We start from the raw sequence: 8,342 nt of genomic DNA on the forward strand, positions 1-8,342 counted from the left end.
TGGTCTGCTCCTTTAAGGAGCTGAGCACAGCCCTGCCCCACCTCCGCGGGGAGAGGGGTTGCAGGGGCTATCCCCACATCTTTCAGGTTCCCTGTATTGGCTAGAAATCTCTTACAGGTACTGTGTACCAGAGGGTACTGCCCTACTTGCACTCCTGGTTTATCACAAGCGATTAACACTTATTTGAAGGGACCATTCATAGATATTAAGGTCAGAAGGGACCATTATGATCATCTAGTCTGACCTCCTGCACAACGCAGGCCACAGAATTTCACCCACCCACCCCTGCGAAAAACCTCTCACCTAAGTCTGAGCTATTGAAGTCCTCAAATCGTGGTTTAAAGACCTCAAGGAGCAGAGAATCCTCCAGCAAGTGACCCGTGCCCCATGCTACAGAGGAAGGCGAAAAACCTCCAGGGCCTCTTCCAATCTGCCCTGGAGGAAAATTCCTTCCCGACCCCAAATATGGTGATCAGCTAAACCTTGAGCATATGGGCAAGACTCACCAGCCAGATACCCGGGAAAGAATTCTCTGTAGGAACTCAGATCCCACCCCATCTAACATCCCATCACAGGCCATTGGGCCTATTTACCATAAATATTTAAAGATCAATTAATTTCCAAAATCATGTTATCCCATCATACCATCTCCTCCATAAACTTATCGAGTTTAATCTTAAAGCCAGATAGGTCTTTTGCCCCCACTGCTTCCCTTGGAAGGCTATTCCAAAATGAAGTGGCCCGTTACCACCCTTCTGGCCATGGGGGAGATGGGGGACGGGGGAGGGAAAGGCAGCTGGTGGGGATTGTTCGTTGGCTATAGTTTGTAGTAATAAGCCATAAAGCTAGTGTCTCTGTTCAGTCCATGCCTGTAATGTTGCACTTTATATGATTTTATAAAAATATGCTAATGAATGTGAATATAATGTCAATATGTGTGTGTTTATGATGTATACTGTAAAATATGCTTCATGCAAAAGGTCTTTTGTAAGGTATCATTACAAAGCTTACAATCTTCTGAGTGTGGTCATCCTATTTGTATAAATGTATCACTCTTGTATCTGAAACTAGAAATATAAAATATAACTCTGAGGGCCTATTCATAGAATCTCAGGGTTGGAAGGGACCTCAGGAGGTCATCTAGTCCAACCCCCTGCTCAAAGCAGGACCAATCCCCAGTTTTTGCCCCAGATCCCTAAATAGGATTGAACTCACAACCCTGGATTTAGCAGGCCAATGCTCAAACCACTGAGATACCCCTCCTCAAATGCAAAGTGTGGGCCATTAATGGTGGTTTAAAATCTTAATGGCTCCCATTAACCAGGACAATTGACTGTGGATGGCTCCGTTTTACTTGTAAGTCTTCCTGTATACATGTGTGCTGGCAAGTGGGTAATGAAGTCTTACAGTGACATGTGATCATGTCACCTGAACTGGAATCCATCTTAACCTGGTGCTTTTGCACTGAGAAGGAGGGGGTGGGAACCCAGAAAGGGACAAAGAATTCCCGCCTTATGCAAAAGATATATAAGTAGGTGGAACAGAACAAAAAAAGCAGCCATCATGAGGAATTCCCTAGCTACCACCTAAGATGGAACAAGGGCTGGACCAGGGGAAAGGATTGTGCCCAGAGTAGGAAGGTGTCCAGCTCCAGTCTGTGGGGGGGAAAAATCTTATTAAAACGTCTCTAAGGGTAAGATTTTATCTGTATTCAGTTTTTATTACTGTACTAGACTTAGACTGGCTTATTTTATTTTGCTTGGTAATTCACTTTGTTCTGCTTGTTACTACTTGGAACCACTTAAATCCTACTTTATGTATTTAATAAAATGACTTTTTACTTATTAATTAACACAGAGTATGTATTAATACCTGGGGGGGGGGAGGGGGGAACAGCTGTGCATATCTCCCTGTCAGCGTTATAGAGGGCGAACAATTTATGAGTTTACCCTCTATAAGCTTTATACAGGGTAAAACAGATTTATTTGGGGTTTGGACCCCATTGGCAGTTGGGCACCACGCTCTCGAATGAACTCACTGAAAAAGGATAAAAGACAAAAACACCCCATCACCTGCTGTGAACACTTTATTCACAAAGTGATCACTTGATATCAGTCCCTTTCAATGTGTACTAACTACTTACGCTAAACAATCTGTTCCACCTTGTACTTAGCTGTGACACTCTGAGTATTGGGCAAAGGTTGTGACACAGACACAGGGAGCGCTGCTTCCTGATCTGTAAGGATTCCAGTCTCCATTCTGTGCATTTCTAACGTACACCCCTTTCCTGGGGAAGCTCAGCACCACCCACAAAATGCTGATACCTCTCTGCTCCCACGGAAAGCCACGGAGGAGATGCTCAACAGGAGACATGAAACATCTCAGCACTGGGCTGGGAAGGTGCATCGGAATCTGCCCCCCAGGAAAGGATGGAGAGGTAGCTGAGAACCTGAGGGTCCCTGAGCTGGGGTGAAGACAGAGGGAGGTTTGGGGGGAGGAAGTGGTTTGAGGATGGTGGGGGATGGAGGTGTACTAGGTTTTAAGAAGTAGGTTTATTGAGGAATCGGGCTGGGGGATGGTGAGTAGTGGTGGGGGAAGGGGTTTGGGGCATGCAGGATGTGACACCCTGGCACCCCAATATTCCCCAGGATATGTTTTGTATAAAGTAGGCCTTGTGAAGTATCATTCGAAAAGTCTTGATCTGCTAGATAGTAATATTTTATTGGATTGTATGTGCTATCATTGCATGTGAAGTTACGAAGTTTGGCTATGGATGTGTTACTGAAACATTGTGAGATTGAAAGCACCCACAAGCAGCATTTCAGGTACAACAGTACAAAGGACAAACAATGTTAATGGCTTACTGAGGAAATGCACACAAGCACAAGGATTACCCCAGGAACCATGTACAATAGAAAGCTCTCAGAGATAGCACTACACAATGGGAACTGTTTGACTCAGATCACAGCAAAAGAGCTTTCCAGCAAGCGGGAAGAAGATATAAAAGGGGGAAATGACATCAAGCTGGGACTCACTCTCCCTACAAGAACACACCTGGAAACACCTGAGGAGCAAAGACTGAACTGAGGGAAGTGCTGGACCCAGGTTAAAGGGATTTTTAGCCTGTGAATGGAACACCCGGGGATTCCAAGCTGTAAGCAAGTGCAGACTTCCCCTGAAGAGTCTGCAGCCTGTTTGTATCATCTCCTAGGGGACGTCTACAGTGGCAAAGTTACAGCACCGGCAGCTACAGCGCCGCTCAGAGAGTGCAGAAGGGAAACCGCTGTTGTGTGTTCACACTGTCAGCTGCCTGCGCAATAGCGTGTTCGCACTTGTGGCACTTGCAGCGGTATTCGGAGTGGTGCACTCTGGGCAGCCATCCCACAGAGCACCTCTTTCTCTTCTGCTGCTAAGACTTGTGGGAAGGCGGAAGGGGTCGTGGGGCATCCTGGGTCCAGTCCCAATGCCCCGTGATGCATTGCTTCACGTTTCAGCAATCCTTGTGCTTCTGTCCACATTTGGCGCCATCTTTCAACAGTTTGTGTACTGCATGCCCTGCCCCTTCGGCCTGCAGGAATGGATCCCAAACTGCTGACCAGTATGCTGCTCGCTCTGACCAACATGTCACGAGTGGCAGGGGAGTTATTCCTTAAATTACAAAGGCAAGAGGAGTGCGACATTGATCTTGCCATGCGTACTAGCTACAACACGAGATTGCTTGCGGCATTCACGGAGGTGCTGACCACTGTGGAATGCCGCTTTTGGGCTGGGGGAAACAAGCACTGAGTGGTGGGATCACATCGTCATGCACGTCTGGGATGATGAGCAGCGGCTGCAGAACTTTCGGATGAGAGAGCCACATTCATGGGGTGTGATGAGCTCGCCCGGCACAAGGACACGAGAACGAGAGCTGCCCTGTCATTGGAGAAGCACGTGGCGATTGCACTGTGGAAGCTGGCTACTCTAAGCTGCTACTGATCGGTCGCTAACCAGTTTGGAGCAGGAAAGTCGACCACTGGACTCGTGTTGATGGAAGTGTGCAGGGCCATTAATCACATCCTGCTCCAAAAGACCGTGACTCTGAGCAACATGCATGACACTGTGGATAGCTTTGCATAACGTGCATAACTTTGCATAACACTGGCCTGTTCAGGAAGATGCAAGCTGGGACTTTCTTCCTGGACCAGAAGATCACCCAAGGGGAAGTCAAAATGACCATTGTGATCCTGGGAGACCCCGCCTAGCCCTTAATGCTGTGGCTTATGAAGCCGTACATGGGGCAACTTGACAGCAGCAAGGAGCAGTTCAACAACAGGCTGAGCAGGTGCAGAATGACTGTGAGTGTACTTTTGGCCATTTAAAAGCCCACTGGTGATGCCTCTGTGGGAAGCTGGACCTGGTGGATGACAATATTCCTATGCTTAAAGCCGCATGCTGTATGCTCCATAATATTTGTGAAAGGAAGGGGGAAAGCTTCACTCAGGGCTGGACTGCAGAGGCTCAGCGCCTGGAGGCTGAGTTTGAACAGCCAGAGACCAGGGCTATTAGAGGGGCATAACAGGGGGCCATAAGGATCAGGGATGCCTTGAGGCAGCAATTTGAAGCTGAAAGCCACTAATATGTGTTGCTATGCTCGGGAGTGCAGTGCTTGTAATGCTAGAAGGTGATTGGTGCACATGATGCAATAAGGGGGTTTAACATAATTGTATGTTGCTTTGCAGTGCTCTTTTTGCTTTCAATTAATAGAATAAAGATTGCTTTAAAACCAACACAATTCTTTCATTAAAAGACAACAACCGGAGGAGAGAGTCAAATGAAGATGGGAGACAAGCCTGCCTTCTTCCACCCTCCTGCCCCCCTACCCCCAACAACTTGCTTTGGCGATTCCCAAAATCAGATCCACTTATCAGGGGCCTCCTCTGCTGTTTCCGCTTCACCAAGCTCTGACAGCTGTGACTGGCTAGCCTCCTCCGGGGTAGAAAAGAGCTCCTGGCTGCATGCATCTCCAGTCTCTGAGTCATCCTCTTCCTCTGCGTCCCCCTGCCGCTCCCCCCCACATCCTCTTCCAAGATTTCCTCCTCCTGGCTTGGTCCACTCTCAGCTGGCATGCGAGCCAACAAAGTATCCACAGGGGCCTTCGCAGTGGAGGTGGGGTTGCCTCCGAGTATCGTGTCCAGCTCTTTGTAGAACCAGCAGTTCATGGGCACAGCACTGGAGTTGCCTCCTGCGTCTTGTGGTAGGCGCTCTGCAGCTCCTTCACTTTGAGCCTGCACTGCAGAGGGGTCATGACCAGGACACATTCTGTCATGCATCGTGAAATCTGTCCGAAGGTATCATAATTCCTATGGCTGGAGCACAGCTGGGACTGCACAGCCTCCTCTCCCCAAATGCCGATGAGGTCCAGCAGCTCGGCATTACTCAAAGCGGGGGATCGCCTGGTCCATGGAGCAGTCATGGCCACCTGAAAAGATGCACTGAGACCACTGCATGCGTCACCGAGCAAACAGGAAGGGGACTTTCAAATTTCCAAAGGAATTTATGGGGTGGGGATGATGGTTGGTCACCCGAGGGCAGGGCAGTAGAGTTCAAACCGATGACCAGAGAGGTGAGAACAGGCATTGTGGGACACCTCCCGGAGGCCAATCACAGCGCTGTAATCGACCAGGGTGCCTACACTGGCACCACAGCGCTGTAGCCCCGGTGTTGAAAGCTGTACGCCTCTCGTTGGGGTGGTGTTTTTAAAGTGCTACAACTGTGCAGTTTCTGCGCACTAAGTGGCTTGGCCGTGTGTACACCTTGGGAGTTACAGAGCAGACAGCCGCTTTACTGGGCAGAAACTTTCCAGTGTAGACAGGGCCTAAGGGTGAGAATCTGCCTAATCATATCAGCCACGCTATCAGAGGCTCATTCACCTGCACATCCACCAATGTGATATATGCCATCATGTGCCAGCAATGCCCCTCTGCCATGTGCATTGGCCAAACCGGACAGTCTCTACGTAAAAGAATAAACAGACACAAATCAGACGTCAAGAATTATAACATTCAAAAACCAGTCGGAGAACACTTCAATCTCTCTGGTCACTCGATTACAGACCTAAAAGTGACAATTCTTCAACAAAAAAACTTCAGAAACAGACTCCAACGAGAGACTGCTGAATTGGAATTAATTTGCAAACTGGATACAATTAACTTAGGCTTGAATAGAGAGTGGGAGTGGATGGGTCATTACACAAAGTAAAACTATTTCACCATGTTTATTTCCCCCCCCCCACTGTTCCTCAGACGTTCTTGTCAACTGCTGGAAATGGCCCACCTTGATTATCACTACAAAAGATTTTCTCCCCCCCCCCCACCACTCTCCTGCTGGTAATAGCTCATCTTAAGTGATCACTCTCCTTACAGTGTGTATGGTAACACCCATTGTTTCATGTTCTCTGTGTATATAAATCTCCCCACTGTATTTTCCAGTGAATGCATCCGATGAAGTGAGCTGTAGCTCACGAAAGCTTATGCTCAAATAAATCTGTTAGTCTTTAAGGTGCCACAAGTCCTCCTTTTCTTTTTGCTAATACAGACTAACACGGCTGCTACTCTGAAACCTGCTACTCTGAAACCAACTCAAAGCGACGCCAGACCCGGCCAGAACAACAGCAGCAGCCATATCTCCACTGCTACAATGATCAACACCCACCACAACATACCTGTCAAGATCTATGGCTCCTACACAAGCCTATCACAACATGTGGTGTACTTCATCCCGTGCACTAAATGTCCCAATAACAATTATGTGGATGAAACCAGACAATCACTGCGCTCTCAAATGAACACACTGAAAAATGATAAAAGACAAAAACACCCCATCACCTGATGAGAACACTTTTTTCATAAAGTGATCACTTGATATCAGTCCTTTTCAATATGTTCTAACTACCTATGCTAAACAATCTGTTCCAACTGTGACACTCTGAGTATGTTCCCCAGACCTGAAGAAGAGCTCTTCTGTATAAGCTTGAAAGCTTGTGTCTTTCACCAGTAGAAGAGGGTCCATTAAAAGGTATTAACTCACCCCTCTTGTCTCTGTAACATCTGGGGTTAAACACAATCACTACAGTGCGTGGCATTTTTTTTGACAGTTTCCATCTGAGCAGTCTATTATAAGCAGCCCGGCTAGCTCAGTTGGTAGAGCATGAGGCTCTTAATCTCAGGGTCGTGGGTTCAAGCCCCATGTTGGGCAAAGCAAGTAACTTTGGGGTGGGGGCAGAGGGATAGCTCAGTGGTTTGAGCATTGGCCTGCTAAACCCAGGGTTATGAGTTCAATGCTTGAGGGGGCCATTTAGGGTTCTGGGCCAAAAATTGGGGAGAGGCCCTGCTTTGAGCAGGGGGTTGGACTAGATGACCTCCTGAGGTCCCTTCCAACCCTGAGATTCTATGAAGGTTTTCAGATGTCAATTGCCAAAAAGCAAAAGTTTTCAGGTTTCAGTTGTTTTGATGAAAAGTCAAAATCTTCTCCCGCACTTTTCCTCTGCAAAATTCCAACTATCTGTCTCCCTCTTATTTTGTGTGTGTGTGTGTGTGTGTGTGTGTGTGTGTGTGCACAAACATCTCTTGTATACTGCATTTCTGTATCTGGGCTCACTTAGACCCTCCTTCTTTCTCAATAGGACCCAGACTGAGTGATCTCCGTTTCATTCAACTAGTCTGGATTCTTTGTAAGGGTCACAGCCCTCCTGACAGCATTTCTCAGGGCCTCCTGGACCTCTCTGTTTCTCAGGCTGTAGATGAGAGGATTGGCCAGGGGCGTCAGGACTGTGTAGCAGACGGAGAACACTTTGTTCAGGGCTCTCCAGGTACCAGATTTCGGTAGCATGTAGACAATCATTATGGTCCCATAGAAAAGTGCCACCACAATGAGGTGAGAGGAGCAGGTGGAAAAGGCCTTTTGCCTCCCGGTGGTGGATGGGATTCCCAGGATGGTTGCAATGATACAAATATAGGAAACCAGGGTTAATAGAAAAGGGGAAACTGCATCTAGGAAGGAAAATATATAAATAAATGGGGTGATCTGGCTGGTGTCGCTGCAGGAGAGTTGAATCAGTGAGGTGAGATCACAAAAGAAATGGTCAATTTCATTAGGGCCACAGAAAATTAACTGTGATATAACACATGTGAATATTGTACAAATTAGAAATCCACTAATCCAAGCCCCAGCTGCTAGCTGGAGGCACAGCTGGACATTCATAAGGGTTCCATAGTGCAGCGGTTTGCATATGGCTAAATACCGATCGTAAGACATGGCTGCCAGGAGAGAGCACTCTGTTGTTACTAGAGAACCAAAGAAAT

At 47.5% G+C, this 8,342-nt stretch overlaps 1 non-coding gene across 1 annotated transcript; it reads left to right on the plus strand.

Moving 5' to 3' along the window:
• The first annotated feature begins 7,163 nt into the window (after positions 1-7,163).
• Positions 7,164-7,236, plus strand: TRNAK-CUU. Its single transcript has one exon. It is a non-coding gene; the product is annotated as a tRNA-Lys (tRNA).
• Positions 7,237-8,342: the final 1,106 nt, after the last annotated feature.

The sequence above is a fragment of the Chelonia mydas genome, chromosome 13, assembly GCF_015237465.2.
Source record: "Chelonia mydas isolate rCheMyd1 chromosome 13, rCheMyd1.pri.v2, whole genome shotgun sequence".
NCBI classification, from domain to species: Eukaryota; Metazoa; Chordata; order Testudines; family Cheloniidae; genus Chelonia; species Chelonia mydas.